The 25087-nt window shown below is 38.9% G+C and overlaps 1 pseudogene; it reads right to left on the minus strand.

The window, feature by feature from the left end:
* LOC123253817 overlaps window positions 1–22937 on the minus strand; it is a 60000-nt pseudogene extending 37063 nt beyond the window's left edge.
* Window positions 22938–25087: the final 2150 nt, after the last annotated feature.

Below are 25087 nucleotides of genomic sequence, written 5' to 3' on the forward strand. Positions count from 1 at the left end.
TCTTGAGAGATCATTAGCTTCTAATTGTTCAATTCTAGCCTTTAGGGATTGGTTTTCGGCTATAATCTTTTGGTTTTCAACTATGATCTTTTGATTTTCAGCTGTAATCTTCTGGTTTTCAGCTGTAATCTTCTGGTTTTTGGCTATAATCTTCTGGTTTTCGACTATGATCTTCTGGTTTTCGGCCGTAATCTTCTGGTATTCCTTTACAATCTGAGCATTTCTGGTGTTCAATTTGCTTATCAGTTCATTTGGTTTCTGAGCCTCACTTTCCATTTGCAAGATTCTACTTTTTAAACAGTTATTTTCTTGCCAGATCTCTTCCATTTTCCTCAAAATATCAGTTTTGAACTCTTCCATAGCTTGTAAGGAGTTTTCCTTATTTGAGGAGGGTCCAGATGCTTGTTTGTTCTCCTCCTCTGTTTGTTCGGTTGTCTGGATTTTCTCTGTGTAAAAGTTGTCGAGTGTTAAAGACTTCTTTTTCTTGTTGTTAATCTTTCTCTTCTGAACTTCCTGAGATGGGGTAGCCATTGTTAGCCCAGCAGCTTCTTAGGTTTATCCTCGCACTCAGGGTCTGTCCGCGGCGTTTTGGCTCCTGAGGTCTGAGTTCTGTTTTTTTCCAAGGTCTAGCCCCCTGGTGGATCCCCTTGCTTGATCCTCTGCCAGAGGTTTCTTTACAAGCCTCAGGGCGCTGCTTCCACAGTCATATACCTGTCTGCACTGGTTCCCCACTCAGGGTTTCAGAGCTTCAGCTCCTGGCTGTGTCTGCCTCCACCACCCATGCCTCTACCTGTGCCTGCGTTCTGAGCCCGCATTCTGGGCCCTGGGTCTGCTCTTAGCACCGTGATCCCGCACTCAGATTTTGTGTGCGTTCGTTGGCTTTTCGGGGTCCTATATCTTGCTGCTCTCAGGAACAGGCCTCAGAGCTGCCAATGACTCGATGGGTGCCCCAAACTTGCTCTATTTCTTTTTATCTGGCTTCGGTGCTATAGGTGTTGTGTGTGGTGCGGGTGGGGGTGGGGTGGTTGCTCAGTCCGCAATTTAGTGAGACCTCTTTCACCCCTTTATAGCATGGAAATGCCTCTATTCCACGTACCTTCCACGCTGTGCCCTGTTGTTGGGTTCTTCCATTAGTCTAGACTTGTTTTTATGTCTCCTTGAGGAGTTTTGTGTGTTTAGGTCAGGAGAGGTTAAAAGCTGCTTCTTACTCTGCTGCCATCTTAACCCGGAACTCTTCCAACTCTTTATATGGTATAATTTAGTCCATTTTGCTTTTGTATTCCCATTTTGTTAGTGCAAACCTCTTTTTCAGCTCTAGATTTTTTTTTTTGCATTTCATTCTAGACAGCTTAGAACCATGTCCTCTGCCTAAATTTACTTTTTCTAACCACTATGATAATGATAAAAAGAAACATTAAGAGTTACAAATATCATCTTTCCATATAGGAATGTAAACTATTTGACCTCACCGAATCCCTTATTTTTTTTTTCTTTTTCTTATTCATCTTTTTATTCTTCTCTTGAATTTTGTGTTTGGATATCAGATTTTCAGTTTAAATCTGGCCTCTTCTTCAGCAATGCTTGGAAACTTCTATTTTACTAAATGACCATACTTTCCCCTGAAAGAATATAGTCAGTTTCAATGGGCGGGTGATTGTAAATCCTATTCCCTTGCCTTTTGGAATATCATTTTCCAGACTTTCTTGTTTTTCAATGTGGAAGCTGCAAGATCCTGTGTATTTCTGAATAAGGCTCCCTAATATCCTAATTGTTTCATACTAGTGCTTGAAGTATTTTCTTTTTGGCCTGAGAGATCTTGAAATTGGCTATAACATTTCTCTCAGTTGCCATTTGGGGATTTATGCAGGAAGTGATCTGCAGATTCTTTCAATGTCTGTTTTACTCTCTTCTTCAAGAATATCAGGAAAATCACTTAAGAAAACAATTCCATAAAAACTAGGAATTGCCACATGGAAATAGAGGCATAAAAATACAGTAGAGAAAGTAACTATCAAAAGACTAGAATAAGCCAAATGGAAATAGAGGAAAAAATTCGCTGAAGAAAACATTATTTTAAAGAGTAGAATTGCCTAAATGGAAAAGGAAACACAAAAGCTTGAGGAAGGAAATAAATTCCTAACATTAGAATTGGGCAAATGAAACTAAGAATGCCATAGACATCAGAAAACAATAAGAAAAATGAAAAAATAAAAAAAAGAAGAAAATCTGAAATGTCTCGTTGGAAAATTAACTGACATGTAAAATAGATCCAGGAAAGGTCATTTTTAAATGTATACCTGGATTTAGAAAAAAGCCTACATACCACATTACAAGAAATCTTTGGAATACTGCTATAATATTCTCAAACATGAGGAGAAAAATAGAAAGCAAAAGAATGCACTGTTCTCCTCCTTGAAAGAGACCCCAAAATAAAACATCCCAGGACTATTATAGCCAAATTCCAGAGCTCCCAGGCCATGCAAAAAGTATGACAAGAAGCCAGGAGGAAAAATATCAGATATTATGGTGGTACAGTCAGGATTACATAATGTCTAGCAGCTTCTACTTTAAAGAACTGGAAAGCAGAGCATGATATCTCCAAAGGAAAAGGATCTAAGATTATCATCAGGAATCATACCAAGCAAAACTGAGCATAATCCTCCAGGGGTAGAGAAAATTGATATTTAATGAAATAGAAGACATCTAAGCATTCCTGAAGAGGAAAAATGGAGCTATGATGAAAATACAATGATCAAATTTGATATTAAGTTGAAACAGAAAAAGATAAACAGAAAAGTGAAAACTAAAGGGTTTCTATAAGGTAAAATTGACTCCATTAATATATGGAAAGGTGATAATTAAGATACTAATGCCGTCTATGATGCTTGAGATTTTTTAAGAACTTTATTGCTATAAGGGAGTAAAAAGGAAAATGAATATAAAGACCAAAGTAACTTGAGCAGGATGGGATGGTATCCAAAGAAAACCCAAATTGGATGAGTAATAGGAGAGAACAAAAGGGAAACACAGAAAAAGCACATAAGGGTCAATGCACTGGAAGAGAAGATGGAAGGGTGACAGGAAATGCTTTAAAAGTACTCTCATAAGAATTAGCACAAAGTGAGGATAATATTCATAATTAGTCTATAGAAACCTATCTTTCCCTATATGGAAGCATTCATCTGAGAATTAACTATTTCCTTCATCCATTTGTCAACGGGGTAATGCTTTGAATATTTTAATTTCAACTCAGTTATCTATATATTTGAAGAATGAGGACTTTTCTGAAAGACTCTAAAAATCAAAATGAATTTATAGTAACTTCAAATATTACAATTTATGAGATATATTTATAATCACTAGAAGAAAAGGAATGAAAAGGTAATTATATAACAACATTTTATAAAAAACACCACATGATCAAGGTAATCAACCTGTTCAAAAAGCCCGGTTTGACAGCTGCCTTCATAGGAAGGAAATACACTAGACACCCAGCTCCCCCCAATTTATCTCCTGTCTACATCAGCATGTAACAACAAGAAGACAGTGGACTCCTGGATAATATAGTTCAAAGGTACAAGATTTCCAATTACACAATAATTTTTATAAAATTTTCCTCTCAGTTTGTTTCTTACCTTTCCATCTTGATTGTATTGACTTTTTTGCCTAAAAATGTTTCAATGTACAAAAGTCGTCTGTTTTACATCTCCTAATGTTCTCTATGTCTTATATGGACATACATTCTTCCCTCATCCAAAGATGTGGCAGGCAAACAATTCCATGCTCTTTTAATTTGTTTATTGTATTACCACTTTTTCTTTTTTAAAATTTTATTAATTTGTTCCAGGTTATATACCAATGCAATTTTTAATAATTTTTTTGAATTTTTAAATTCATGTTCTCTCCATTCCATTCCTCCCCCCTTCTCCTCAAGATGGCACCATATTAGTTAGACTTATATATTACTATACAATACACATTTCCACATTTGTCATGTTGTTAAAGAAGACACAAAAATTAAACTAGAGAAAAATTCAGGAAGTAAATAAAGTTTTTAAAAATGGCATGATTCAATTGGCATTCAGATTGTTTCCTTTTCTTCTGAAGCAGTGGGTTACCTTTTCCTCATGAATCCTTTAGAGTTGTCTTGAATCCTTGAATTGATGAAAATATTTAAGTCATTCACAGTAGATCTTTAGACTTTATTGCTATTATCATGTACAATAGTCTCCTGGTTCTGTTCACTTTACTTTTCATCATTTCATATAAATTTTTACAATATCCCCCTTTATTTGTAAATCATGTATTCATTTTTAGTTTATCTCGATATATGGCATGAAGTGATGGCCTGTACCTTGTTTCTGCCATATTGTTGTCTAGGTCTCTTCTCTCTCTCTCCTCTCTCATTCCTCCCATCTTGAAGATTCTGCCTATTCCCAAGTAATGTTCCATCTCCCTTGGCATGACCACCTCACACCTCTAAAGGAAGCCGCATGAACTCTGCCAGCATCATGTTTCCTTTCTGATCATTAGAATGATTCATGGGGGAATGATTTTTAAATATTTTTACCACATCTTCATTATTAGGGATGGTAGCTACATAGCACAGTGTATTGAATGTCTAGACAGAGAGATAGAGACAGAGAAGGAGAGGGAGAGAGAAAGAGATGGAGAGAAAGAGATGCAAAGACAGAGAAAGAGAGACAGAGAGAGAGCAAGAGAGACAGAGAGAGACAGAGAGATAATCAGAGAGACAGAGATAGAGACCGAAAGAGGGAGACAGAGAGAGAGTGATGACAGAGACAGTGAGGTAGAGATAGACAGAGAGACAGAGCTAAAGAGAGGGACAGAGAAACAGAGAGACAGAGTCAGGACAGAGGGAGGGAGACAGAGTGAGAGACAGAGAGAGACAGTGAGACAGAGACAAAGAGACAGAGACAGAGAGATAGAGACAGAGAAAGACAGAGTGAGAAACAGAGAGACAGAGTGAGAAACAGAGAGAGAGATGCAGGGGACAATCATTCCCTAAGGTCCACGGAATCTTTGACTTTTTGCTTTGGCCAATAGAAGGATTGCCTTGACATCTCAAAGCACAAGACCCCTTTAGCATTGAGCCTCCATTGCTTATCTGATAATCTGTTTTCTTGGAAACAAGGATAGCTTTGTACAAGCCCTGATTAACCCTGAGTTATATAGTCATTCCAAACTAATAGAACTGTGTGTCATTACCAAAAAATATTTTTGCATTCATTAGTTTGATATAGATTTTGGGAATAAATTTTTAGAATATTGTCTCACCATTGCAACTATACTCTTAAAATGACTTAGAATGAATAAAGATAGAAACCTAGGTTTCCTTCCTTTCTATTTACTTGATTCTGCATATCTTAGACAGGGAGACAGGTGTGTGCAATACATATTCAAGGTACTAAAAGGAAACCTATAATCTACATTGGTTTAGATTGTACCTACTGTACATTGCGACCTAACTTAGATGTCAATAAGGACCTGACTACAGAAAATCTTGAGTGTCGTGTTAGTACAAAAAACTTTATCCTGAAGGCAATAACAAATCTTGGATCATTTGTAAGGAAGAAAATACACAATTAGAGCAATTTATAAAACATCAGTCTAGCATCCTGCTCATCTTTATCTTATACTGAAGATAAATCTAATGTTTACTTCAGGATATAAAAAATTGTTTAAAATGTCTTTGCATTTATGTACTTACATTTTTCCTCCTTTAGTTATCTTTCCTTTAAAATTGAACTCTCAACCTGAATAGCATTCAAAAGCAAAATAGCATGCAATAAATAGGATATCTTTATAGCTTTTATTTTTCCCTACAGTTTTCACTGACTCATATCATCATCAATAGTTCATAAAACTGATAAAAATAGTTTTATCAGTCTGATACTACCATAGAAAGGTGTTTTAGTATAAAACTCATGCATATGAAATATTTACCCTACTGCAAATGACCAGAGAATTATAATCATGGTTTTAAAAGGAACTAATTTACTTTTCTTTTAGACTAATGTTCTTCCAAGCTGTGCATTAATTTAGTGAAAGGCCTTTAATTCTAGAAACAATATGGGTAAATTGTTGAGCTTGAACACAACATTCAAAAGAATTAATTGATTTTGATTATATAAGCATGTCTGAAATATTGGTCATTTTCCCCTCAAATTGATAGTAATTGTAATTTTGAGTATGTATAACTTTATAGAAAGAATTGACATCAAGTAATACTCACTCCTTCACATTTCTGAGAGTCTTAATTTTCCATTTGGGTAGAGAAGGGAAGAAAACACTGGTTTTCCCCATTCATTTCCCCATTCTGTAGGATTTTAACTCAGAACTTCCTGAATCCATATTCAAACCTCTATTCAGTGACCCATTGAGCTGTCATCTTATAGAAGAGAATGCACACTGGAGGCAAAATAATACTAAACTTTCTCCCAGAGACAAAACACTTGGAATCTACCCATCAGATCGAGAGATTGCTATATTTGAGAGTAAGTGTGTTGCCAGGAAATGAGCACAGAATATGGAGTAAAAAGCCCTTACTTACCTAAAGTTTGGTTCCCATTATAGATATGTGTAAGGTACTGTGTATCTAATAGATACTGTGTCAATGAGCCAATTACTTTTTTCTGAATATCAGCCATCAGTGTCCAAGCCTGAGGATTACATTCAGCCCCTCCTAACTCCTCTTTTTCCTGGGTTTGACCACATGTGAAATGCCCTGACTATTAAGGAAGGTCTAATTCCACCAAGTGAAATCAGGATTGGGGAATTGAAGTCCATGATGATTTCCTTAACTGAAATAGAAATCTTTAGTCATATGACTTCTGTGATTTAAACAGCACCAGGTGGCCAGTCTATAATAATACACCAAGTCACCATGCTGGTCATCATCATAGTAAGTACATAACTAAGAGCAGTGGATTCATGCTAGTTATTTTATAAGACTATACAGTAATATAGGCCATAACCATAAGATTGGCCCTCATGGTTGCTGGATCTTTCTACGAATCCATCCACAAAGTTCACCTAAGTGGGTGGCAATACCTAAAGGTTTAAATGAGTCCTTACCTTAATAATTAGATTGAATTTATATTATTTCAGCCTGTTGGCTCCATTTGCTTATGCCACCTGCAAGATGAATGATAATCACAATTTTTCTGACTGGAGTACCCCAATGTCTATGAATATTTCTTTCTTACAGTGGTTTAAGATTCCTTTTAAGACTTGAGTAACCTCCAGTCAATGCCAGGAGAATTTCAAATCTAGAATTCCTCCTTTGAGTGTTTTGTATCCATTGCCCAATTTTAGCCTGTGTATAACTAGATATAGGGCTTCTCATACTACCATTAATCTAGGTTCACATGTGTATTGTAATTTGAACTTCAAAGTCCCTGGTGAAGGCAACTTCATCTGTGCTATTCCTAAAATCACTGCAGGGGGAAAGGGAAATAGTTCCTCTGTTAATTTTGCCCCCATTACTTACAATAAAACAGGTGAGGATAACAGAACAAAACATATGCCCTCTTTGTCCTGGGTACGCATTACTCCTGGCCATTTTTTTATCTGTGCTAGCCAGGCTTTCTCCTCTCTGTCTTCAGAATGGTATGGCACCCGTGGAATAACTTATCTGATACCAAAGGTGACTATTATACCCGGAGGCAGCTGGGTAGCTCAGTGGATTGAGAGCCAGGCCTAGAGATGAGAGGTCCTAGGTTCAAATCTGGCCTCAGACACTTCCCAGTTGTGTGACCCTGGGCAAGTCACTTGACCTCCATTGCCTACCCCTACCACTCTTCTGCCTTGGAGCCAATACACAGTATTGACTCCAAGAGGGAAGGTAAGGGTTTAAAAAAAATAAAAAATAAAAAAAAATCATACCCAGAGCCTAATAGGTATCAGCTACACAAGGAGTTTGGGTGCATGGTGGCACAGAGAAAAAAGATCTCTCTTGAGGAAGCTTGAATGCAAAAGCACCCCATGGAAATTATCATTGGCACACATTTTTATGGGCCTTAGTTCCAGACATTGGAATGACTGCAGTAATAGGCTCTACAAAGAACTTGTCCTCTGAACTTCAGGGATTGGCCTCCACTATTTTCCATACTTCTAGTCTTATAGCCAGGCTCCAGACTGAAGTATGTACATTGGCTCCCATTGTAGAAAATCACTTTGGGCTTGATCTTTTAACAGTGGCTAAAGTTGGAGCCTGTGCTGCAATCAACTAATTCTTTTGATCCATAGAAATCAATCTGGAGATATCATTTATGATCCTGAAGCATTATACCAACTATGAAATGATGTCTTGCTAATAGCAAAACACACTCATGTAGCCAAAGGAATTTCTTCCTGCTGGGACCCATCCACCTGGTTTTCCTGGATAGCCTCATGGTTTCATGGTGGATGCTTAATTCAATTCATCCTTAAGGGGACCTTGATAATTCTTGGACTTCTTATTTTAGTTAAGATAATTATCAAATGATGTACTAATCAGTTTGCTAAGTATTAACATGTTTGTAAACATTATTTAGGTTTTCTTCAGCTCTATTCTCAGGCATGAACTTATTTAAGATACTCCCATTCTTTTTGATCCTATTCCACTACTTCTTGCAATGCCCTCTGCAGGAATACACTGAGAGCCCCGGCCCTCAGGACCTCCCTGAGGAATATTTATCATGTTGTTTGGACCCTAACCTAACTGTATTGATTCTAAAAGGGAAGGGAAGTGATTTAAAAAAGAAAAATGGAGGGACAGAGACAGAGAAAGGAAGAGAGAGGGAAAGAAAATAGGACACAGGGAGAAAGAGAAAAGGAGTGTAAATACCTAGAGGGCAGGGACTATCTTTCTTCTTGTATTCATATCCCCAGTGCTATGCAACCAATAACACATTAAATAGCTAATCAATGCTTATTAACTCTGTGAGCCATTTGATCTCATCTTCTCTCACCCAAATTTTTACCAAGTGTCTCTCATCTGAGATCCATCTTCCACTCAGTGTTACAGTGTTTCCCATACCTCACGGCTGCTTGTGTCAATACTCTGTTTGAAATGGGCATGCACAGAGATGGCAAGAACATTGAACCCTTTAACCCAGGCAAACTGTAAATGGGGAAATTCCCTGCTCCTTTCTCTCCTTGTCACTCCAAACCTGAGAACATCTGATAGATCCTGTAGGCCCTGAGATTTGTCTGAGTTTGAAATGCATATGGAGATGTACCTCAGGCTACACCTTGATCTCATCAGGTTGTATCTCAGACATCCATCTGTCCTCTGAACCAGGAGGGCCACCCCCTATGTCTTCAGGCAGACCAAAACCCCCACCCAATGCCTCAGTGGTTATCACACTAGTCACATCCTCACTGTTGTAAAGAGTATAAAAACCCTGAATTGAAGCATTTGTGAACATAGTTCATGCTGTAACTGGGGGAGACAGCTTTTCCATCCATGCTGACCCTCCCCACAAGGAACAGCTCCCCATCTAGCTGTCCCACCTTGCTCTTCCACCTTGTTCTTCTCCTGGCCATTCTCATTACATTCCAAATTAATACATTTCTCTTTTTACTTTTAAGCTAAGTTTGGAGTCTTGCATTCTTGCTAAAGGTATCCTTCCCAAACCCAGGGGTTCAACATGGTACCCCACAACCTAAAGTTGTAACCCCTTAGCAGAAAGATCGAGTAGGAGGGGAGACAGTAATGGAGAATGAAAGGGGGGAAAGAGGGAGGAAGAGGGGAGAGAATCAGGAAGAGATAGGGAGAAAAATGGGAGGAGGGAAAGAAAGAATGGAAAGAGAGAGAGAAAAAGGGAGACAGAGAAGGGGGAGAGGAATGCAGTGACTTAAAAAGCCAGGAGGAGGGGGATGACAGAAGAAGTACCGAGAGAGGTAAGGACCGAGAAGGAAGAGGGACAGGGAAAAAGTTGAGAGATATGGCTAGAGAGAGGATGAAGAGATAATAAATGAGGGAGAGAGAGAGAATAATGGATAGAGGAAGGGAGGGAAGGAGAATGAAGGGGGAAAGAGTAAGTTGAGGAAAGAGAAAAGGGGAGGGAGGATATAGAACAAATAAGGAAACTAGTAAGGAGAAGAGGGCGAGCCCAGGGAGAAAGGGGGATTGGGAGGGAGGCTGGTGAGAGGGAAAACGTATGTGGAAGTCATTCGAGGTTGCTATCATTGTGGGCACTTGGCAATTGTGAGCAAATGTCCCTTTTTGAGCCTCACTTTCTCTGGAAGGATGCTGGATGCCAGCTCTCTGGGGCCTGCAGCAACTTCTGGATTGCCACGGGGCCCCGCCCCCCCCCCCCCCCCCCAGGTTTGGGCATTGGGATTATCCGTTTTGTGGCATGATCTTTTGTGAGATGATTTCTGATCCCCACTTCCTGTTTTGATTATTTCCTGAGAAATATGTACTGGATTTTCAATATTTTTTTGGTCTTAACCTTTTATTGACTTTGCTTTCTACTTTTCATTGATATCTCATGTAAATTAGGCTTCAACATTCCTTTGTGTTATGGAGAATGTTTGTGTTTGGATTTGTGTTTGCTCTGGTGAAGATAGTCCTGGGTGAAGGCGGTCATACTCAGTGGGGGCATATGTTGTTTCAAGCAACCCCTTATAATATGATGCTATTTTCAGAATTTCCCATATCCAGAGTGATGTAGATGATTTTTCCCCCTTTTGCAGATCCATTATGCACGATTGGTTTCCTCCTCCATAATATAAATATAGTGCCGGGTTCTCCGTTAGACTCCTGTAATCTGGGAAAGAGTAAATAAGGGTGAGAGGAGGATAAAATGAGAGAGAGAAAAACAGAGAGACAGAGAGAGAGACAGATAGACAGAGACAGTTAGAGAAGGGTAGGAAACTAAGAAAAACGCAAGAAAATGAGGAAGGGAAGAGAAGAAAGAATGACAGGGTCCAAAGACCGTGAGAGAGGGGAAGGCAGGCTGAGAAATACAAGAGACAGAGAGACAGACCATTAGAGGGAGAACAGGAGAAAGCAAAGAGAGAGAGAAGATAGAGAAAAATAAAGCAAGAGAAGGAGAGACATGGACAGGGACAGAGAAGGAGAGAGAATAGAAAGAGAAAGGGTGAGAGAGGAAGAGGGTCAGAGAAATTGATAGAGATAAAAAGATACAAGGATACACATAGGTAAAGGGCTGTAGAAAGATAAATAGAAATCAATGATCAGAGAAAGGTCAATAAAATGTGAAAGAAAGTGTTAACTAGAAAGAAGGGAAAAGAAAAGGGAGAAAGTCTAGAGAGAAGAAGAGGACTAGACTGGATTCAGCAAAGGAAAAGAGGGAGAGAGAAAGATGGGGTAGAGAGAATGACAAAGGAAAGACATAGGAAATGAAAGAGAAAAATGAAAACGAGTGGAGTGAGGAAAAGAGAACAAAGGAAAAGTGTGAAAAAGAAAAGGTTAGAGAGGAGGAGAGATATGGGGAAAGAGAGAGAGAAGGATCCAGAAATAAGGATTAGCAAAATAGAAGACAAGAAAGAAGAAAGGGGACATCAAATGAGGAAGAGTGAGGGAGTGAAGGAAAAAGAGGGGGAAAGAGAAGTCGAGAGAGAAAGAGAAAGTTGATTAGAAAGGGGAGCAGATAGAGATAGAGATTTCCAGCATTCTGGGCACTTGGCAATAGCCAGAAAGTTTCCCTTTTTGAGCTTTGGTTTCTCTAGATGGATGTCATATACTGGCTCTCTGGGGCCTGCAGCGATCCCTGCATTGTCTCCCCCCCCCCCATGCCTGCAGAGATAGACAGAGAGAAACAGAAAGGTCAGACGAGACAAAGGGAAAGGGAGAGAAAAATAGAGAGACACAGAATTAGAGAGACAAGAAAGCAAAACTGAGCAGGGAAGAGAGGCACAGAGATAGAGGCAGTGAAAAGGAGAAGAATGAGACAAACAGAGAAAACAGTCAGAGAGACCAACAGAACTATTGAAATAGAGAAATGGAGAAAGAGCCAGAGAAACAGGGCCAGAGAGACAGAGGGAGAGATAGACAGAGTTATTGGGAGGAGATAGTGAATGAAAGAGAGAAAGGAAGAAAAGGGGAGAGAGACAAAGGAATACGTATTTGAAAGACAGAGAGACAGATGGGTAGATAGAGGGTCAGAACAAAGACAGAGAGAGACAGAGGGAAACAGAGAATGAGGGAGAAAAAGAAAGCCAGAGAGAGAAACCCATTGAGAGAAAGGGACCCAGAAGTTGGAAGTAATGGAAAGAGGGACAGAAAGGAAGAGAGGCACAGAGCAAGAAGAGACAGAGCAAATGAGAGAGGCAGAGACAAGGAATTAGGAAGAGAGCAAGATATTGGATAGAGAGAGAAGGAGAGGAAGAAGAGGTGAACATAGGGGAAAAATCAGAGAGGGAGTCAGAGAGAAATACACACAGACGTAGATATAGAGAGAAAGAGAAAAAGAGGGAGGGAGAGAGAGACAAAAACAATCAGAGACAGAAAGTAGAAAAATAAAAGTTAAATAAGGCTGAGACAGACAATGAGTGGGAAACAGACAGAGATGGAGGGAGAGAAAGAGAAATAAAGAGAAGGGAGAGAGAGGGAGAGAAAGAGGGAGTGAGGCACCAAGAGAGAGAAGCAGACAGATGCAGAGAGACAAGAGAAATATAGAGAGAGATCTAAAAAGGGATAGAGAAGGAGTGTGGGATAGAAAGAGAGGGAAAGGAAGACAGACAGAGTCAGAGACTGATGGAGAGGAGATTTAGGCAGAAGAGGAGGGAGAGACACAGCCCAAGTCAGAGAAAGGCAGGCAGAGAGAGTGATTAGAGATTTAGGAAACATAGGAAGAGATAGAAAAACAAAGCCAGAGATCACAAAGATGGAGAGAGAAATAGAGAGGTAAAGAGACAGAGGGAGAGTGAAGGTGAGATTCAGAGACATGTGTGTATGTGTAAAGAGAAAGACAAAGTCCGGGGAGACAGATAAGATACAGAGAGTGAGAGAGAGAAATGGAGAAAGTGGGAAGGAGACATAGAGGAGAGACACTGAAAAGGAGAGAAGATAGAGAGACAATGAGACACAGTCAAAGAGATATATAGATGAGTTAGTGAGGGACAGAGATAGAGAGACAGAGAATGATAGAGAGAGAAGGTAAAAGAAGTAGAGGAGGAGAGCAAAAGAAGTACAGGGAGAGACAGAGAGAAAGAAAACAAAGTGAGAGGTGTGAAAAAGAGAAAAAGAAAGGGGGGAGAGAGAGATAGAATGACAGGCATAGGAAAGACAGGGAGATAGATGGAGGTACAGAGATAGGGAGATAGTCAAGAGGAGAGATGTGGACAGAGGAGAGACATAAACAAAGACACAGACAAAATCAGAGAAACAAACACAAAGAGAGAGAGTGACAAATTGAGAAGTGAGGGAGACAGAAGGAACGAGAGATAAAGAAGGGAAAGAATAGACATAAAGAGACACACAAAGAAGGATAATGAGGTAAAGAGAGAAAGAAAGAGTCAGAGGTACAGTGAGAGAGAGAAAGAGAAAGTAAGGGAGAGACAGAGGAAACAGAAAGAAAGACGTCAGAATAGGAAGAGAGAGAGACTAAGTGAAAAAGAGACACCTATGGACAGAAAGTGGTGAAGAAGAGAGTTGGAAAGAATAGAAATGAAATACATACATACATACATACATACATACATACATACATACATACATACATACATACATACATATATATGAGAGAGTGAGAGAGGATGTGAAAGAGATGAGATGTGAGGCATTTGGAAAAAGGGAGAGAGGCAGAATGGCAGAGAGACAGGGAGAGGAAGAGAAATGGCAGAGAGGAGAGAAAGAGAGTGATAGGGATTTGAGAGACCTAAGGAGAGACAGGGTGAAAAATAGAAAGGAAATACAGAGGGAGGAAGAGAGAGAGAAAGACAGACATAGATTCAGAGAAATATCAATGTAGAGACTGAAACAAATAGAGACAGAGAGAAACTCCTGGATCACTGCATTGCTGAGAAAAACTAGGACATTCATTGTTGTTCATCACAAAAATATTGCTGTCACTATGTCAAATTTTCTTTTGATTCATCTCAATTCAATTTATATCAGTTCATGTAAGTCTATCCAGATTATTCTCACATCATCCTACTCAATTTCTTATAGCACAATTGTATTCCATCATAATCATGAGCCACATCATCTTTGGTTTTTCCCCAATTGAGGGGCATTCCTCACAATTTCCAATTCTTTCTGACCATAAAAAATTTGGTGATGATTATTTTTGTGCAAATATGTCCTTTTATCTTTTTTAATAAATCTCTTTGAGAAAGAGACCCAGTAGCGGTATTGCTACAACAAAGGCTATGCGCAGTTTGAGAGCCCTTTGGACATAGTTTCAAATTGTTCTCCGTAATACTTGCACCAGACCACAACTCCTGCAACAGAGCATCAGTGTCTCAATTTTCCCACATCCCCTGAAACATTTGTCATTTTTGTTTTCTGTCATATTGGCAAATCTGAGAGGTGTGAGGTGATACTTTAGAGATGTTCAATTAGGAGTTCCCTAATCAAGAGTGATTTAGCACACTTATTCGTGTGATGATGCCTTTGATATCTATAGGTAGATACTATTTCTATCCTGATGACAGATGAGGAAAATGAAATAGTCAGGGGCTTAAGTGACCTGCTTTGGGTTACAAAGCAAAAATATGAGGCCACACTTTGACTTAATACTGGCATGACTTCAAGTCCATTGCTCTCTTCAGTGCACCACCTAGCTATCTTTGGGATTTTCATTTTGAGATGTCCAAAAGACACTTGGAAGTTTGATACTAGAGGTCACTGGAGAGGTTCTGTAAGTATAAGCAGATATGAGAATCCTCAGCAAAGAGATGTTAATTGAATCCAAAAGAGTAGATATCACCAGAGGAAACGTCATAGAAGGAGAGGAGTAGAAGGTTCAAGACAGAGCCCTGTGGGACATCAATTGTTAGTGAGCCTGACCTCAATGAAGGTCTTACAAAGAATGCTTTGAGAAGACATGGACAAATAAGTAGGAGGAGAACCAGGAGAAAGAAGTGTCGTGAAAATTGAGACAGAAGAGTGTATCAAGTAGAAATGGATGATTGAAAATGTCAGAGGGATGAGAGGTCAAGAAAGATGAGGAATGAGAAAAGGCCATTTGATTTGACAATTAAAATATGGTTAGTCCAGTGGAAAGGCACGTTGGCTGGGTGGATGGGGACTAGGGAAGGTTGAGGGAAGAGTAAGAACGTGAATCATGGAAAAATCTCCTAAAAATAAAAATTAACAATAATAAAAATAAAAATAAATAAAATATTGTTAGTAATATTGAAATAACAATTTTTCCTTGAATCATGCAGTGAAAGGAAGACTAAAAACTTAGTAGGAGAAGAAGAATAAGGAAGAAGGGAGAGAGATCTTTCAGCAGCTGCTCCATACTCCATGTGCTAGTTAGCTCATTCTTTGATTTTTTTTAAAACCTTCTCTTCTGTGTAAGAATCAAGAATGTGGGACAGTTCCAAAGAGAAAGAATGGTAAGGGCTAAGTGATGGGGGTTATAACAGACTTGCTTGGGAAGTGTCTGAAGCCATATTTGAACCCAGATCCTCCCGCCTCCAGGCCTGGCTGTCCACACCCTCAATACTTTCTTAAGGGCCCTCCCTCAAGGAGACACTCAAAGGCCCAGGTGAGCAACAGTTTGGGACCTATCAGGGACAAGAGCCTCATCTTGACCTTTTATAATATAACATTTTCAAGGGTTGTTTCCAACCCAATTGTTGAGCACTTCCCCTAACTGCCTAGATACCTCTCAGCCTAAGGCTCTTCCCCTTTTGGACTGTCAGTTTTTCCTCTTTGAAACAAGAGTATGTGGCCTTGGAACTCCCTTTTCACTGGGAGCATTTAACCCTGTTATTTAATAGTCAAAAGGAAAGGATTCTTTCTGATGGAGAAGGGTAGGAGTTAGTGAAGGCTTCTTGGAGGAGGTGACATTCGACCTGGGCCTCCATGGAGGATTTGGTGAGGCACAGGTGGAGTGGGGAGACAGTGTGAGCAAAGGTACATCCAGTGAGTTCAAGGCAAACCTGTGCTGGAAGTCCAGTGATGAGGGGAGCCCTGGTGACAAAGAGACAGGACAGGAATTTCTTTCTGTGGCCAAAGAGATGGCAGGTAGAGGGGACTGGGTTTAATTCACAACCTTAACCAATGTCCTGTTTGGAAATTACAATGCCAAGGCGGGCAAGCCTCACCTGGCTGAGAGTGAGGTTTGTTTGGGCCCTATTGTCACAGCAACAAGGGGATGTTTGGTAACAACAGAAGCTGATCTTAAATCCCACCATCTTGAAGCTCACAGCAAACCAGAATAAGCCAAGAGAGAACTGGGAGCCAGAGGAAGAGCATAGTTGGACTTTGCCATGGAGGAGCTCAGACTGATACAAAACTAATGTCCTGGTGTTTGTCCTCCTTAGAACCCATCCAAAATTTGGGGGAGGGAGTCAGAAAAAAGAGGCCTGCTGAGGAAAGGTGCCCATTTAGCCTCCATTCAGCTTTTTGTCACATTTATTTTATTTTAATTTAATTTTTTTTCTTGTTTTTTCTTTTTTAGAAAAAATTTTTTCCATTGTTACATATTTATTGTTCTTGTTCTCTCTCCATCTACCCCCCCAAACCACAGTAACCACTTCCAGCCTGGAGATTATGTCTACATTAGCAACTTTACTAGGAAGTCTGTGTTAGAACCTAAGTGGCATAATCCATCCCAGTTAATCTTAACAACCCCTAGTGAAATCAAGGATAAAGGGAAGGATCCATGGTTCCATGTCACCCTTGTCAAGCCAGCAAAGATATGTCCCAACATCAACAAGATCCGGTCATCATACAGCACAATGACCAATTGGCACCAATCAGCCAGCCAAGTAATGTGGCCATAGCAAATCCACAATCTAAAGGTCAGACCATAGCTTTCCAGCAATTCACTTATGAGCCAGAATCAGTGCAAGATTCTGGGTACATCCAAATATTACACCAATATCCAAATGACTGTCTCACAACTAATTACAATCACTTTGAAAAAACATCCATAGATTATCATGACAGGGAAGAAGAATCAGCTACAGAAGAAGAGACAACATCTGAACTTCAATCAGTTCAAGACTTAGATAGTGACAGAGGCGAATAATTGCAAAGGCACAAATGATATCATAATGAACTCTTTCTTAACTTTGATCAACTTTATTCAACCACGAGGAGAAGAAAGAAAAAAAGATTAGTCAAAATTTGATGGACACACAACTTTGGTCGTGACACAAGTCAATGCAACCAAACAACAGTTCCAGTTCAAATTGACAAGTGCGTGTGGTAACACCATACATCACAACAGATGCATTGCTGACTTTGCTGACTTTGAAAAAAATACATTTTAACACAACGTTGCATAGGCCTTTACATCAAAATTACAACAAAACATCAAACTCCCTTATGCAAATTACATTTGAATGTTTGCAACTCAATTATATCAAAGTATTCACAGAGTTTACATTTATACCCATACATACATATGATACATACATACAATATATACATAATACACACATGTATGATATACACATATGCATATGTGTACACACAATATATACATATCAAATATACATGTGTACACCCTTTACATATATACACAATACTTACACTATAATACAATTTACAATATACACATACTATTTACACAACTATTTACATTATTTGTGATATGTGATCTGTAATATGTCATACATTCTTCATGTAATCCAATTTTGTTATGTTTGTTGTATCTTCACTGTAATGTACATTAGTACCTTATCTTATCCTCTAACCTAAACTAATACCATATGTATTTCACTAAACTATTCTAAACTATCCTTAAGATATTAGTATATTAGTCTAGCTACATCTATCTAAAAACTAGCTAATCCTTGTTAGTAACTATCTCTTGTTAGTACTTACTGATCCTATAGCTTTGAGGATGGTATGGAACATGATATTTAGGTGTTATTCCTAGATTCTCATAGACTCTTCTAAGGATATCCTGAGCAAAATGAGATCCCTTATCCGAATCTATGGTTAAAGGTACACCAAATCTAGGCACAATTTCTTTCAGTAACACTTTCACCACAAAACTAGCTGTATTTGTATTTGATGGAAAAGCTTCAGTCCATTTAGTTAGTCTATCAACTATCACAAGACAATACTTGTATCTTCCAGCTTTAGGCATACAGATATAATCAATCTGTAAACTCTCAAATGGACAATATGCTAAAGGTCTACCACAGAAACCTTTCTTTCTGAATGCACTTTGATTGAACTTTTGGCAGACTGGGCAGCTATTACAGACCTTATTTGCAACAGTACTTATTCCAGGAGCAACCCATTGTCTCCTGATGGAATCCACAACAGCTTGTGTACCAAAATGACCTTTTGTGTGGATGGCTTGACACAAATAGGTATACAAATCTTTTGGTAACAATGGTCTTCCTGTATCAGTAATCCATATCCCATGTTCTTTCCTAGCTCCAAATTTATCCTTCCATTTCTCAATATCTGAGTCTACATAAGCTTTTTCTAGATCATCAGAATCAATAGATGTTAAATTCATCACATAGATTGGAGCATTCTGAGCTGCATACTTTGCAGTGATATCAGCTCTATGATTTCCTTTAGAGACTGAATCTCTACCACGAGTATGACTCCTACAATGAATTACTGCCAGCTGTTTTGGCTTCTGGATTGCTTCCAACAACTCAGTTATTATTCCTGCATGAGCTATTGGTTTTCCCAATGCAGTAATAAAACCTCGTTGTTTCCAGATTGTTCCTGTTGCATGGTAAACAGAAAATGCATATCGAGAGTCTGTGTAAATATTCACACGTTTAATTTCAGCTAGAAGACATGCTTGCTTCAATGCCACCAATTTAGCACCTTGAGCACTAAGATTATTAGGTAATGAGCCATACCACAGTGTCTCAAATTCTGTGACAACTGCAGCACCAGTACATCTAATTCCATTAAATAAATATGATGATCTATCTGTGAATAACACCCAGTCTGGATTTTTGAGTAGAGTATCTTTTAAATCCATCCTAGGCATATCCACAAGATCTACTACCTCAACACATTCATGCAATGGCTCACCATTCTTTGGTAAATCAGGAAGAAGAGTAGCTGGATTAAGTATGCTACATCTCTTCAACTTGATGTTCTCACTACCTAAGAGAATAATTTCATACTTAGCAATTCGTTGGTCAGAATATGCTTGAGTACGAAACTTCCTCATTAGTGCTTCTATCTGATGTGAACAATAGACAGTCAAAGGGCATCCCAAAACTAGGTCAGCTGACTTCTGGACTAATACAGCTGCTGCTGCTACCCCCCTTAGACAGGGTACTGTCCCCGCAGCTATTGGATCTAATTGACAGCTGTAATACCCAATTGGACGATAACTCTGTCCAAGAGTCTGTGTCAACACACCAGAAGCTATACCCTTCGTTTCACTAACAAACAGCTGAAAAGGTTTCTCATAGTCTGGGATTCCTAACGCAGGTGCAGATAGAATGGCTTCTTTCAGCTTATCTAAGGCTAATCAATGTTCAGGCTTTAGTTTCAGAGGTTCTGGTTCTGTATTCCTGGTCAGATCTGTTAAACACTTAGTTATTCCACTATATCCAGGAATCCATTGTCTACAGAAACCAGTAGTTCCAAGAATAGCTCTAAGTTGTTTTTTAGTTTTCGGTGCACTCAGTTTTTGAATGTCAGCTATTCTCTTTTGTGTAATACTTCTGGAACCCTCTGATAACACGAATCCAAGATATTGCACGCTGGGTAAAACAAATTGTAATTTCGCTTTTGAGATTTTATGTCCTTATTTATATAATTCAATCAAAAGAATCTTGCTGTCCCTAAGACACACCTTTGCATTTGGGGATGCTAGAAGAATATCATCCACAAAATGCACCAATTTACTCTCTTTAAATTTAATAGTTTGCAGATCTCAATTTAGAATTTGTGAAAATTGAGATGGTGACTCGGTATACCCTTGTGGGAGACGAGTCCAGGTCCATTGTGTCTTTTCCCATGTAAAAGGAAAGATCTTTTGAGAATCCTTGTGAATTGCTATCGAGAAAAACGCAGAACATAAATCTACCACAGTGAAATATCTAGCCTGACTTGGAATGGAAGAAATTATAGCAGCTGGACTTGGGACAACTGGATGTGTCTTGATGACATAATCATTTACCGCTCTTAGATCTTGAATAAATCGGTAAACAGGTCGGCCATTTTCATCCGGTTTTTGCTTCTTTATAGGCAAAATTGGTGTATTGTACTCAGAAAAACATGGTATTGTTATCCCTTTTTGGATTAGAGACTCAATAATAGGACGAATACCCTCTATCGCCTCCTTAGTCAATGGATACTGAGGCACACAAGGAACTGGTCCTTCCTTTGTCCTCACCCTGACCAGAATAGCTGATTTTAGCAACCCAACATCTGTAGATGATTTTGACCACAAATCCTTGGGTATATCCTCAGGTATTGGATAGATAGTACCTAAATCATCCTCTGTACTGCTAGAATCTAAGAAAAGTAATGGAAAAGCCTTCAAAGATTCCTCTGGGAGATGCAAAGAAATATCACCAGATTCAATACATTGGATAGTAGCTCTTAATTTACACAATAGATCTCTTCCCAACAGATTCATAGGACACTCCGGAACACACAAAAATGCATGTTCCACCAAAAGTGGTCCTAGGGTCACCATTTTTGGTTGCAATTTAGCTACTTTCTGAGTCACACCTGTCGCACCAACAACATCCATTGTTCCAACAGCTCTACAATCTGCAGGAAAGCTTTGCAAAACTGATTTACTCGCGCCGGTATCCACAAGAAGGTCATAAATCTGATCTCCAATAGTTACAGACAGATATGGTTCAGTACTATTGGGAGGTTGGAAAGTTTCCAACACTGGAGCTAAAACAGTAACATCAGAACAAAGCTCAGCCATTTCCTGTCCATCCAAGTTAACATCGTCAAGAATTACAGAATTTCCCCAGGATTTTAAATCATTGGTCCTTTTCACCTCTATTCTGGTATCATTGTTCTTATTCACAATCAAATTATCCTTAATCATATTACAATTTCTATTATTCTTCTTAATTCCACTCTTACTAGAACTTCTAAAACCATTTACAATATTATTTCTCTTTTTCTCACAATTATTTACAACATTAATCAAATTATTATCAACACTAGTTAAATTACTACTACAAGTAGGTAAATTACCATTAACATTGGTTAAAGTACTATTTACACCATTACTAGTAGTTAATTCGGATAATTTAACATTAACACCACTTAAATTATCATTAATTCTCATTAAATTATCATTCACATTGATTAAACTATTATTGATTCCATTTAAATTAACACGGATCAACCCATTACCATTATTAATTAAATACTTATTATCATGAATCAAATCAATATTAATACCAAGTGCACCATTTCCATTATTCACAAATACATTATCATCATCTTTAACACATACAATTTTATCAACATTTACTTTAGTTCCATTTCCTTGATCAATCACTTCTGAACTTCGGGCACACCTTCATAATGAAGTTGTCCCTCCATTCATGTTACCATTAGTAATATTCCTTTGAACAACGTGACTATACTTTGGCCTGGCTCCTGCACGAAGGTAATCCTGTGTTGTTGCCAATTTAGGAGCTTGTACACCTTGACAACATGCATTCTGACATTGGAATACATTTTGTTATCCATTTCCCTGACTAAAACCATTATTCCAATTATTTCTCCTGTAACCATAATTATTATTATATACCGATTATTTCCATTGTTATTATTGTATCTCTGCCCATATGATCCCTTTCTGTATCTGCAGTCCCTTGCAAAATGCCCAATATGTCCACAAACATAACAAGATTGCTGCCTCTGGTTCCTATTATTTGAATTGTCATTGGTCTTATAATTATTATTATTGTTTCTCTTTTCTGCTGCCTGTAACGCTGCTACTGCCTTGATTTCACTTATTTCCTTCTGGTTAGCTCGAGAATTTGCCTCCCTTAATTGCTTCTTCAGATTTTCAATGATTGTATCTTTGTCATCACTACTCCTGTCCTTCTCTTGGGCAAAAACGTATGTTGCTTTTTGTTTTAGTTCATCTAAGCTCAACAATTCCCAATCAGGGTAATCATCCATAAAAAATTTCTTTACCTGGGGAACCGAATTTCTGACAAAAATTCTTTAACATGATCTACGGTGGTATGTTCTAGAATATTCATGTTCAAATACATTTCTGCTGCCTCTATGATTCTGTCCAAAAAAAATTGCAGGGGTCTCTACTGCTGTCTGCCTGATCTTTTCGAATTTGCTCCATGAATTTGGACGCTTAGCATGCTTCTCTAGAACCTGAATCAGATATTTACGCACTTGTTTTAACATTCTGTAGGTAGGAACTGAATTCAGGTCCAGTTCCTCCCAATCTACAGGCCATGGGGTCATTCACTCCATGTTTCGTGTCTCCTCTACAAACTTTGTTCTTTCCTGTCTCCTCTACAAACTTTGTTCTGTCATGATGTGATAAGATCTCCCCTAACACATACCAGCAATCTTCAAAGTCTGGATCGTGTTGTTTTACAAAAGCTTTGAAGATCTTCACAAATTTCCCAGAGTCATCGTGGAAATTTGGGATCTTACGTTTTAGATTATCTACATCTTCAGATCTGAATTGAGTATGTTGTTTCAAGTGGAATACACCATCTTCGTGAACGATGGGAAGATCGCAAAGGGGAAAAAGATTAATGGGGGTTTCAGCCTTATTTTGAGCCTGTTGTTCTAGCTCAGCCTTTGTTGGAACACCTTTGTCAGAAATGCCCATATTCATATATTCATTGCCAGTGTGAAGATGTACCAAGTGATTGACCAGAGAACGAAGCGTTTTGTATACACATTTCTAGATTATCTAACTTAATTTGTAATAGTCTTAACATTTTTTTAGTTTCAGAATCCCTGAAACACCAAGTCACAATGATTTTAACAAAATACCCAATATGAAACAATATCCACCTCAGTTTGTATACAACATAACCAGTCAGAATCAGAACTGGCATGTGACACAATAAATCCAGTATGTTGATTGTCAAAATCGGTTGTGCAAATTCCAAGTCCAGTATCCCTCTAAAATACCTGGGTATAACTCTAAACCACAGGTAAGGAATAGCCCAAACACCTTTCCACAACATCACAAATACATAATCTATCCAATCTTCAATCACCATTGTACCCATCGTTCCCCAAACAGACCAACTAACAACAAAATTTATTGTATTATTAGCCACTATTCTGACTAATAATAATTACTAACAAAATTAATTAAATACAAGTACAATTAAACACAGCAACAGAAAACAGAACCATCAAAAACAAAAAAGAAATGAAGAAAATCCCTCTTTCTGGGGCAACAGCAAGCTTGATAGTATTTTCCCCTACCCACAGAGATTTATGAATGACCTGGGGTGGGGGCTGAGAAGCTCTGAGCAGCTCACCACTGGTTGAGAACTCTCAGCTCTCACCCAATGGCTGAGCTCCCTCTTGGAATGTTCAAGCCCCTCTTACTTCCTTTATGAATCTAGCTGGCCAACTGTTCACTTCATGTCTGTCTCTATCCACCCATCTGGGTAGTGCCAAACTGTGGGAAAATATAAGTAATGGGGTCACCAGGGATATTAAAAATCAACTATGGGGTTTGTGGGAACACTCTCTGGGATGTAAGAGAGACTAAAACTGAACACTGAAGTCTTGTACAGCTACACCACTCCCAACTGAAAAAATAACAGCCAACTGTCACTCTGGGGAGGGATAGGAATGACTACTCTAAAATCTTAACACCCAATAACAAAACTGAAAGGGACAGGGAAAGACTTATTCAACTACACTAATCTAAGCTATCTAACTAACAGGGCCCAAGGAGCTATACTGGAGTCTTTGGGTTTCTGCCTCACACCTGGAACCTGCCAGGTTTGAGTGCAGCTAGGGTTTGTGGCTTTGGGATTTCTCACTGCAATCCACTGATGATGTCTGGATGCCAGGAGCTACAGTTGTCTCAGGAACCAAGCAGTAAGGGTTTTGCTTGGAGCATTGTCCTCCAGAACTCCAATTTCACTTCTTCTCTTGGCTTTGTAGATCTTGTCCTTTTAGATGCCACACCACACAGGATCCAGGGGAAAACAGGAAATAGGGTGTCCTTTGCTCTGAGGTCTCCCAGGCTGGCAACAGTTTTTGCCTACCACTAATGGAGTCCACACACAGAACACAGATAGACTTCCTCCTCGTTCATTCCAACCTGGAATTCCCAGCTCCAGCTCCTTCCTGCTAGGTAATTCCTAATCAATATATAATCAATACCTAACAACTAGCTAATCTAATCTTACTCATAACAAAATCCACTTCCACTCAGGATCCCAAGGAAATCAGGAAGCAGGGTCTGAGATCTCCCTTGGCTGGCAACAGTTTGCCCACCACTAATGGAGTCTCTCTCAGGGCACACACTTCCTGCCCCTTCATTCCACCCTAGAATGCATGAGCCTTCCTGCTAGGTCAATCCTAATACTTAATTACTTTCTAATTAATCTTCCTCACAACAGACCCCAGCCCTATCTCTCTTTACCCCCAAATGTGGTTTGGAAAGCTGGCTTTACTCTGGCTCTTACTTTTGTCCTTTTATTTCATCTGTTTTGAGTGATTATTAATAAATCTCATGAAACATGATTTTTGGACTTATTGGATAATAATTTAAATTTTACAGTGTCAAGGTTTCCTGGATTTGAATATTTGACTCTGTATGACCTTGGGCAAATACCTGATCCCCACCACAATCCACTCCACAGGTGCTTGGAGAATTCTTTTTCTTTAAAAGAGACTAAAGGAAATCTGGGAAGATGGTGGCTTAGAGGGACAAATATTAAAACCTCCAAACCCTTCCTCACTGAGATAAAAAACAATGTGCTTCAAGAAGAAAGAGGACCAAAT

This window comes from Gracilinanus agilis, chromosome X (assembly GCF_016433145.1).
Source record: "Gracilinanus agilis isolate LMUSP501 chromosome X, AgileGrace, whole genome shotgun sequence".
Taxonomy (NCBI): domain Eukaryota; kingdom Metazoa; phylum Chordata; class Mammalia; order Didelphimorphia; family Didelphidae; genus Gracilinanus; species Gracilinanus agilis.